The sequence below is a fragment of the Atta colombica genome, unplaced genomic scaffold (genome assembly GCF_001594045.1).
Source record: "Atta colombica isolate Treedump-2 unplaced genomic scaffold, Acol1.0 scaffold9, whole genome shotgun sequence".
Taxonomy (NCBI): domain Eukaryota; kingdom Metazoa; phylum Arthropoda; class Insecta; order Hymenoptera; family Formicidae; genus Atta; species Atta colombica.
This window is the reverse complement of record NW_017259583.1, coordinates 5,554,073-5,565,144: the sequence shown is the minus strand read 5'-3', so window position 1 is coordinate 5,565,144 and position 11,072 is coordinate 5,554,073. Positions and strand designations below refer to the sequence as shown.

The 11,072-nt window shown below is 31.2% G+C and overlaps 1 protein-coding gene across 2 annotated transcripts in view; it reads left to right on the top strand.

The window, feature by feature from the left end:
- The first annotated feature begins 6,621 nt into the window (after positions 1–6,621).
- The window catches only part of LOC108693288 (elongation of very long chain fatty acids protein AAEL008004-like), a 48,243-nt gene continuing 43,792 nt past the window's right edge, over positions 6,622–11,072 (top strand). The window contains exon 1 of one of the 2 annotated variants that reach the window (XM_018202159.1): positions 6,622–7,836. The gene's annotated coding sequence lies outside the window, so the exon portion shown is untranslated. The other variant, XM_018202160.1, reaches the window with a different exon arrangement.

Below are 11,072 nucleotides of genomic sequence, written 5' to 3'. Positions count from 1 at the left end.
CAATAAAAATCTGCAAGAGATAATATTTGCCAAAATATGATTACGCCATCCTTCCATCATAATATCGAGCACACAATATTTCGTTTCTGTTCAATAATTAATAAAAAAATATTAAAAATATCCAATTATAAGTTAATAACTCTCCTTGTATCTTTAATTAAATAATAAGAAAGAAAGAGAAAAAGAGAGAGAGAAAGAAATTATACGTAAAATGTTATACATGTACGTTACATGTATGTTTTGACTACTAAAAAATTCTGAATATTAAAAATGGACTTCGGCAAATCTTGGAAAGAAAACAAAAAAATGTAAAATAAGCAATATGTCATCTTCGTAAGTAGATTGTCATGCAAACATGCAAACATCATTAACGTGATTCTAAGGAACAAGTAGTACGAATGCACGTTTTAGCATGTGTACAGACGATTGAACATTTATACAAATCTCATATTGATCATCATTGTGTAAACACATTGTGTACACAGTGACGCACTTTCAAGCAAAAGCGTTCCTTGAAATTATTAAAATTTTATTATTCATGATGTCATGACAAAAATATTGACAGTTAAGAATGCCACTCTTCGCATCGAAATGAAACGTCATCTTTCATCAGCTGGAAAACAAAATTTAATGGAAAACGACGTGTACATCATTTTACGTTAATTTTCATAGTAGACAAGTTCCCAGCGAATGTCGTCTCATATTGTCAAACGAGTATGTAACTCAATATTGCGTAAGACAGACTAGTCACGACGAGAATGTGAGTCAAATCTGCAAAAAGTGTAGCCGAAATATCTTAAAAATGAAAGCGCAAGAAAATGTTGAGATTTGAACGCCGTGCAATCACGTCGCATTCGTATACATATGGTTTAATTTGAAATGCACATAATATACGAGGTCTGTTTTTTATTCCTGCACGCTCTGACTGGTGTACACGGTGCAATAATTAGAAGAAATAAATACGTTTCATTTCAATTTATTACACCGTTTAGAAAGTGCAAAAATAAAAAACAGATCTGGTATTCCTTTTAGAATCAGCGTGAATTAAATCATGGATGAAAAGATATTCTAAATCGAATCAAAGATTTTGATTCGATTTAGAAATAAAAAGTCGATCTCTCTTAATGAACGGTTTTAATGTGCAAAAAAGAAATTAAAAAAACAGATAAAAAGAATAGGCAAAATTTAATAATCCAAAATATATAATTATACAAATATATAATTATACACTAAAAGAACAATTTTACTAAAGTATCTAAACTTCAACTAAATACAGATTTAAAATAACTTCGTTAGAGTCAGGTTGTTATGTAAAACATTCAAACTGATTACTAGAATATCAAAACTTTTTGCAGTATTGCTCGTTGTGCTTAAATCCTACATAATTATTTTGATAACACTAATTTACAAAAAAAAATGTAATAAATATTTATTTCAGATCAATGTGAGAAACACAATCAATACTAGAAAAATGTCTATTACGGTCTTCATTGCTTATAAATAATTCAATCTTGAATTACTAATAAACATTATATATACTTGCATATATACCATATTGTAGTCTTTTTATGGAGACTACATTAGAACTACAAAAAAAAATTTTTCTTTAATTATTTTAAACCAAACAAGGTATTTCTTGTAGATTTTTGGATGCTAAAAATGATGCCTTGAATTAAATTTCATTAACATGTTAGTTTTCCGAAATAATTGAGATTTAATGTGCAAAACATAGCTTTTTTACAATATTTAACTTTTTTATAAAAAAGTTATCTTGAAATTCTGATCAGAAATCATGAATGTATATTGTTCATTCACTATAAAGTGTATTCTTTTAAATTTGAATATTTTATTTTTTTACATTTTATAAAGGATTTAAAATTCAAATACAGAGTTTTTCTAAGATAATAAATTTTCCACTGAAGTCATAATTTCTAGTTTGTGATTATCGATACACAGTGTAATTTATTGTTATAAATAAAATGTACGTGCACACACGCAAGCCCAGAGGCGGCGATCTGTATGTGAAATGGTGGAAGACTCCACATATGTGAATTTGACATGTGTGGAATTTCCAATTTGAAGTAGACTCCCGAAAATGAGGAAGGGCTGGAGCTCCTGAAGAGTTAGTCTGTCTAAGTGGGTCTAAATCTAGATAAGTGACTTCTCGAAGATTAGTCATTTTTCACAAGATTGAATGCTTAATTAAGCACCCGAATTCTTCATCTAATTGAATCGAACTGAGATATACGGAACTGAGATATCGTAAGATATACGGACGAACTGTCAATAGTTTTTTTTTAACTAGTACGCTTCCATGAGCCTCTATTTATACCTCAAAAAACTGTTTTTTCTTTCATCTAGAGATTGATTATTATGTTGCAGTATGTGAGTGAATTTACGATTTTTCTTAGAGCTATAGGGTACAAGTCAGTTATCGTTACAAGTTATTCTGAAAAGTAATTCGTTATTTAGTTTATACAATTATTCAAAAAGTAACTTTCATATATATATATACGAGAAAAGGAAGATCCAATCTGGCGTACATCGCTAATTGACTTTTTTACAAAAAAATATCAAATATCGTTAAAAAAGTTATTTTTTTTATCTACATCTAGTTAAATGTTTAGATATATTTTTTCCGTGTATATTACGATATCGAATAGTTTATTATGAGAGAATGTTGTAGAAAAACAAGAAGAAATGTGTTTACATGCCAAAGAAGAAGGAAAAGAACTGGCCGGATCGAATCTCGTAATCACAAGATATCGGGATGAAAAATCGCCGTTCTAAGACTGTGTGAAAAATCGAGTTCCGTTGGAACAACGTACGAACGGCCAGCATCCCGTTTACTGTTAGAAGGAGACCAGTGAGCAACAGATCGCTTTCGCTGACTGCCGCCACTATAACCGTCGTCGATTTATACCAACGACTGCACGCATCGTGACTTGCGTAACTTTTGGCGACTGTTACATGGGACGGCAACTTTACTACTTTTTTCCAAAGATAACCGGAATTACTCCCATTCCGGTCCGGTTTACTCACTTTCTTCTCTCCCGCGAACTTGTGGCGAACTTGCGTACTCCTCGCCAATAGAAAAGAAGTCACGGCGCGGCGTTACAAAGCTGGATTTGTAATTTGCGAGAGAAATATATAGTCAACTCGATGCATTAAACGTACAAAAACGATTTTGCTGAAGCATTTAAAAATTTAGCTAGATACAAATCTGAAAATAATTTTGTTGAACCATCAAAATAATTACATAGAACACTAAATATTGATAACAATATTACAAGTTTTAACATTTCAACAATCAATTTAAGCGTTTTACATAATTATTTTGATAATCCAAACAAAATTATTTTTATATCTATTTCTAGCTAAATTTTTAGATACTTTACACTGAGAAAAAATTTTAGATTTAGTTAGAAACTAAGTCTTAAGAAAATATTGGAATAATTATTTTAAATTATTGATATTACAGTCATATAAAACTTTTCAAATTGATTAAACAAATCAAAAAATCTTTTTACAAAATTGAAATAGACACAAAAATTAGCAGATGGTACAATGATCTTTATACTAAAATAAAAAAAAAGTAAATTTTTAACTTTTTCGATTTTAATATAAAGTCCACTGCACCATCTCTCCTAATTTTGTATCTACTTTAATTCTATAAAAGAATTTTATTCTATAAAAGAATTTTTTAATTTCGTTTAATCAAGTCAGAGATTTTTATACGATAATTGGGTTTCACTTTAGGATCTTCTTCTTCTTCTCTCTTGTCTTTAATTAATACTATTCAAATAAATATTTATTAAAATTTGGTATATTTTTCAGTGCAGCTTTTCGTGCAAATTAATCTTTTCGACTAATGATTTTTGCCGCTGCATAAAATTAAATACGCTATTACTATTTCAATTGCGCAATTTGAAGATTAAATACAGACAACACTTCTCGTGCGAAAATATCATGAATTGTACACGGTTAAATTTACTTTAAACTACATTTAACGAGTAAAGTTCGCTTACTCAAGATTAAGTTAAGTATTTAACGAGATAAAGTTCATTCATTCAAGATCCAACTACGCGGGCAAGCAAATAGACATACTTCATTTTATTATATGTATATGCGCTTTTGATTTCTATTATCAGTTTTATTGATTTTTTGCTACTTCCTATTACTATCAGCCGAAGGTTAGTTAAGTATAAACTCGTTATTTTAAAACAAAATAAAATTATAATTTATTTGTTCATGTTCTTTTCCGTTTATAATTAATTTACAACAAAATTTAATTACATTCTGCAGATAACTATGTATGTATATACAGGATGGCTTATAAAGTGTGACCAATAACTCGAAAAATATGGAAAATAGAAGAAGAAAACATTTCAGACGAAAGTGGAACAGTTTTGAGAGGAACAACAACAGTTTTGTTACTTTGTTTTTTCTAGGTGAAACTAAAAAGATATAAAGGTCATCCCTACTTTTTTAAGTTGAATTATATGATTTTTTACATAATATGATTCTTCTAATTATTCTGTATATAAAAGTATTAAGATATAGATATTTAAAAAGTCAATAATTTAAGAGATATTTTATATTTTATATTTTATATTTTTTTCTGATATGTATATATTGAATGAAATATTAAATATCTCGTTAATTATTAATTTGATAATCATATTTTAGTACTCTTATAAACAGAACCATCCTATATATCATGTTACGTAGACCATGTATGTTTTATGAAAATCATCCTGTACCATGTCATGTTACTGAGAGAAAAATGTCGAATTGTATTGCGAAGCAAATGTTATTTATGACATACGTTTCCTTCGATTTTTATTAGTTATGAAAAAATTTGATTATGATACCGAAATATTTTACATTTCTGTAAAATATATATATCTCACTAATTACAAAAAAGTAAAATAGATAATTTATATATTGTGCTAATAGATGACTAATAGATGACTAAAATTGTACTAAGAACACAATTTTATTTTGCTGTATTTAAATATTTATTTCAGTGAAAATATATAATAAAATATATAATAATAAATATATTTCTCACAAATTTTAAGTATCTTTTTTTCATAGATAAATAATACACGATAAAGATTTTTATGCAGGAAAAAGAAAAATTTTATTGATTTTGATGTTTTATGCATCATAGATACCCGATTTATGCTGTTGTTTATGTTCGGATATATAAAATATCGAAAATAATAAAATTTTTGCTAAATTAATAGTTTAAGAGAGGAAGATTTATTATCTAAACAACAATATCATCAAAATGATATTAAAATTATGACTAATTGAAAAGTGACTTTTAATCATTTTAGAACCATTTTGATGTCATAACATTTTGTTTTGCTTAAATACATTAAAGCGTGCACATTAAGTCTATTTGCAACTTAGATTTAGCAAGTTTTGAATGTTTGTGAAATAAGAATTTGCTATTCTAAAATACTGAAATAAATTCCTGATCTAAACTTTGTAGAAACTTGATGATGATAAAAATCGTCATGGTAAAAAAAAGCAGTTTTCTGCGCACTTTATGTGATGCAATGATTTAACGAGAAAAAGAAAGAAAAACGGTTTCGCTTGGTGCACAAATGTACCAGTATGTCCTGTTTTACTGATTTTTCCTCATAATATACTTTCTATGTAAAGTTGTAAAATGTTAAATAATTATATTAATATAATTATACTAATATAATTAATATATATGCAATATATATGCAGGACCGCATATAGGACCGTGTGTAATATAATACAAAGAAAAAAATCACAAAGATCTGTGTGATCTATTAAATGGTTCCCAAAACAGGAAAATCGGATCAACATTCTGTTTTTTCTTTTAAAATTTATTTTATTTTTTTACATTGTTAGATATTTAGATCAGTCCTTACAAAAACATATTATATGTCATAAAAATCAATTAAAAATAATTTTAAAACTATTTAAATCAAATATTGTATACTATTATCGTTCTAATGATAATTTTCCATTAATCTAATATTTTTCCTTTGGATTGTAACTGCATAAAAATAGTTATCAATATTCATATATTAAGTTCAAAAATTCAAAAATTCAAAAGTTTCCTTTACTATTTAAGAGCTAAAAAAATACGAAATAACAATGAAAATAATAATCATTTTATAGGAATTATAAAATATTTATAAGAGAATAATTCATAAATTAGAATAATAATCATAAAATGAAAATTTATCATACATATTTACAATATTCACATATTCAAACTGATAAAATGCTTCTGTTTTCTTGCCTATACTTGCCAAGGAAAAGTTTTTTAAGAGAATAATAATTTCCGTTAGGAAACAAAATTATTAACATAAGCGAAGTCGTCTCAAGTGCAGAAGAAATAAATTGAGTCTTTCAAAATTAATTATAATTAGATGCAAGATAAATAAGACGCTTTTGGCCTCCTGGATTAGGCAAATTTCACACTTGACGTTACATCACGAGATACTACAAGCTCATGACAAAATGACGGTTGGACATCATACCGCAAGATGGCACTAGATTTGCGATGAGACCAGTCGTCGCGGCCTACCGGCTGCCAAGGCTGCCACATTGTTCCCGCACCCATGACATCTGCTCATTCTGCCATTTCCGTCTACGTGATTATCTACTCAGCGCGGTTATCAATTAAAGAACAGCCACGCGAGATTTAAGTGCGAAGCAATTTCTCGCTTTCGAACGAACAACGTCGCATATAGTGAAAAAAGAGGAAAAAAGGGAGTAACTCGTCGGTAAAAGAAAGAAAGAAAGAAAGAAAGAAAGAAGCCGGTGCGGAAGTGCGCGTAAGTAACGGAAGGGAGGAGGTAACACAGGGGAGAGCAGAAGAGAGAATGTAGATGGAGAGAACGAGAATTGCGCCGGTACCGAAGGGAGACGAAAGGAGCGCGGTGGTAGAATAGAATTAGGTAGGCAGGACGCGGTCGACGGTCGGGGAGGACCGAGGAAGGCGCGATCGACTACGTTCGCCTGGTTAGCGGGCGAGCGAGTGGCATAGACGAGAGACTCGTCGGCGGCAGTGGACGGCGGCAGCGTCGGTGCTAAAAGGCGGGGACGGTCGTCGCTCGAGCGTGACCGCGTGTGTGAGCTTAGCAGCGGCGCCAGTCCCTCTCTCCCTCTCCCTCCCTCTCTCTCTCTCTCTCTCTCTCTCTCTCTCTCTCATTCTCTCCTCGTCTCCGTCGTCCCTCTTCTTCCGCTTCGTCTCCCCCTTTCGTACATCCACCGCTGGGCGACGTTAGAAGAGGAGGAAGACTGACGCGTGCCGCCCGCCTGACGGACTAAAGAAAACTTGCGATCGACGGCGAGCAATCGTTACTTGAGTTTACCGAGCCGCGACGGTTAGAAGCGACGATTAAAAGCGTGTAATTTCTCGTCATTCACTTGCTTTGCCTCGTACATCGGCACACTTCATCACGAGGTCGCGACCGCCGCGCGGGAAGGAACCCGACCGACCGCCGGCACCGAGGGGAAGTAACGACGGTCACGGAAGAATCGCCGAGGTTGTTGCCTCCGCGCTTACCGTACTCCAACGCGGAAGGTGGTGCTTCGCGTGCCGTGTATGCGTTTATGTGCGCGGTTAGGTGACAGAAGAAGAGACGACGACGACAACGACGAACGCGGAGTGCTGCCGTTATTGCTACTGTTACTGCGAGATTACATAGTCGCCAACGAGCTGCTGCCGGTTACGTGGTGCTCATCGGATAAAGGGTGCTCGGTGACGGCGACGGGTACGAGTGGACAGGTACGGGAGAACCATCGCACCGGGGAGAAGAAAAGGACGTGTAATAGCAGGTGGGTGTAACCCGCGCGTGGTAATCCGCGCGATCGCGTTATCCGCAACGCCGCGCCGGGGCGGGACCGCGTGATTGAAGAGCGTGCACGCGCGCGTGTACCGGCGTTACTTGGAGGTTAAGTGACGCACCTGCGATCGATCCGTCCTGTGGACTGTGGAGAGAGACCCTGAACGACCTGAGGGGAGCATCAGGAACACCCGGAGGTAACTGATGTTCCATGAGGATCCGACCTCGTCATTGCGAGTTACGCTTATCCTCCTCATCGTCGAGAATCAACTTTCTTCTGGTTGACGATAAACATTTTACCTGACGTATCGTTTTTTACGACATATTGTTTTTATTGCAAATCGTTTATCGTTCTCTCTTTCTAACTTATAGACTGTTAAGAGAAAAGTATTTGTGGTATTTGTGTGACTATACTTGGGTCTATACTCGCGTTGCTTGCACTTTTTGCATTCAGAATCTTCGATTTCTTTCTCTTTAACACGCGAATATATATTTATTTAAGTGCAAACATTTGCTTTTTGGGGATTTCAAGCAATGCAAACAAACCTCTTATAAGTGTATGATAAAATTATTTGATTAGGTCCCTTTTTATAATATGATTCATACTTCATACTATTCATTTTTGCCAACTATGTATATTTTTTTGTATATTATATAGTTATTATTTTGTATTATATATTATTGTTATTAACATTGTATTATTATCAACAATTATAATCAAATAGCAATGCGAACAAATCTCTTAGAATTACATAGTAAAATAATTATAATTAAATGTTTTATTTTTGTAACATGATTTATACTATTCATAGTCATTGTTGGATGCCAACTATAAGTCTGTTTTTTATTGCACTATGTGTGTATGTACTAGTTCAAAAAGTGCAGCAATAAAAAACAGACTTAATATTGTATATATTTTTTTGTATATAGAATTATAAATATTATTATTATCAACATTATAGCGATAATAACTATGAAAACGGAGCTCTAATCATAATTACTTTATACTTGTTTATTTGTAGTCATAAATAGCAACTCAAACAAATTATATAATTATATGAAAAAATAATTTAGTTAAGTGCTCTATTTTTGGCATGATTTATATTATTCGTTTTTAATAATCATTTTAGCCAATTATATGTATACTTTTTATTTATAGAATTATAAATATAGTTATTATTACTAATATTGTAGCAATAATAATTATAAAAACAGAACTTTAATCAATTTAATTCTTTTATTATGCAATTATAGTCACAAATATCCAATACTTTTTTCTTAGTGTTGTAACTCAAATTCTTTCTAATTCAATTTTTTTCTAATTTATCGAGAATTTCAAAATATGAAACTCAACTTGTTTGTGTATCCTGTGCGATATCTGTCATCCTTGAATGTAAAAGAAATTAACGGTGGAGAAATTTATGATTCACCTCATCTCTTTTTACTCGTTAACGATGCATTCGAGTATCCTTGATCATCATCGTTGATCTTTTTATATTAGCAGAATTTATTAAGCTTGTATCTCGATAAGCTTGTCACAATTTAGAAATTTATACATATATGTATGTTTGTATTGGTATTATAAAGTTAAATAATACGTCAGGAAATCCATAAATATTTAATAATGTACATTTTACATGGATATAGAATAAAACCGCTGATTGTGGATCGCTCTTTAAAACAAATTCATATTTTTTTTTATCCAGAACAATATCAAATAATTAATAAAATAGTTTAATAGTTATGATTGATCATAAAGATTTACATTATGGATGATTTTATTTCATTTCATTACTGTTTTATGTGTTTTAATTTGAATTAAATAAAGTAATGATAATTATCCACGATCAGACCCATGTATTAAAATTGCGAATCAATTCATCAAATGTTTTATCCGTTTTGATGGCTTTACTACATCTCCTAAGAATAATAAAAATGATTTACGCATGCATATCGTACGAGGTGTTTCATTTTAAGTGATATAATCGATTATCTTGTGAATCGATGATTTTATTAAAAATTTTTTGAATGAAAGTTGCATAGCTTGAAGGGGAACACATGATGGAAATATGGACTTGACTTTGTCAAAATCGGGTCAAGGTCATTAATATTTTTAAATGAAAATCCTTTTTTTTACTCTTATTTTTCTAGCTCTTATCTCAAGAGCTTTCCAAAATATTATAATAAAATTACTTTTCGTTAATATTTTTTTTTTTTTTTTTTATTAAGTTATAAGGCAAGACCAATCACTGATCCAGCCGATTAAGATAATTTGACATTTCTCGTAATAAAAAAAATTCTTTTTATCTGCATTGCATTTGAATGTTGTCTAAACGGATTTATTACAATACAATCTTTCTGCTTTAAAATAATTTCGTCCAACTTCGCCAAGCACAAGAATAATATCAATGATTTCATTTGAACTATAAGCGGCCATTTTGAAAAAAGCTCACTAATATAAAAAAATTGAAAAAAAAGCTAAACGAAAAAAGAAAAAAATTGAATCGTTCAATTGAGAAGGATTGAATTCAATTCTGTGCGCGTGAGCGTATGTTAAGCAGTATGAATAAATCGCGAAAACGCGCACATAAGAATCCCGCTCACACGCGCATACGTACGTGGATAACGCCGGCGGTACTGTAATTTTCGAGCTCCATACTCGGAAAGTACTCAATGAAATGTAACTTTATTGTAATATTTTGAAAAGCTTTCGAGATAAGCTACAAGAATATGTAATAAAAAATAGGGGTTTCCATTTAAAAAAACATTAATGACCTTGACCTGATTTTGACAAGGTCAAGTCCATATTTCCATTATATGTCTCCCTTCAAACCATGCAACTTTCGTTCGAAAAATTTTTCAATAAAATCATCGATTCGCGAAATAATCGGTCATAAAATGAAACATGTATATAATGAAATTATAATTGATCCACCATCTAGTTTTAGGATCTGATTGTGGATCATGATGCAATTTTATTCAAGTTTATTTACAATTATTAACAATTAAAAATCAATGATAATTAATTATAAAATTACAATAAAAATTAATGAAAATTAATTAGCTACAAAAACAATTAAATTATGAATGGTAACATTTTTTTTACATATACACGTCTATACTATTCTATTTCGATACACTTAAAACAAATAAATCTTTTCGGGATGGCATCATTTGTAAGATTTGACAAGTTTTTAAACATTTTTGTAATAAATTTACGCAATAAAA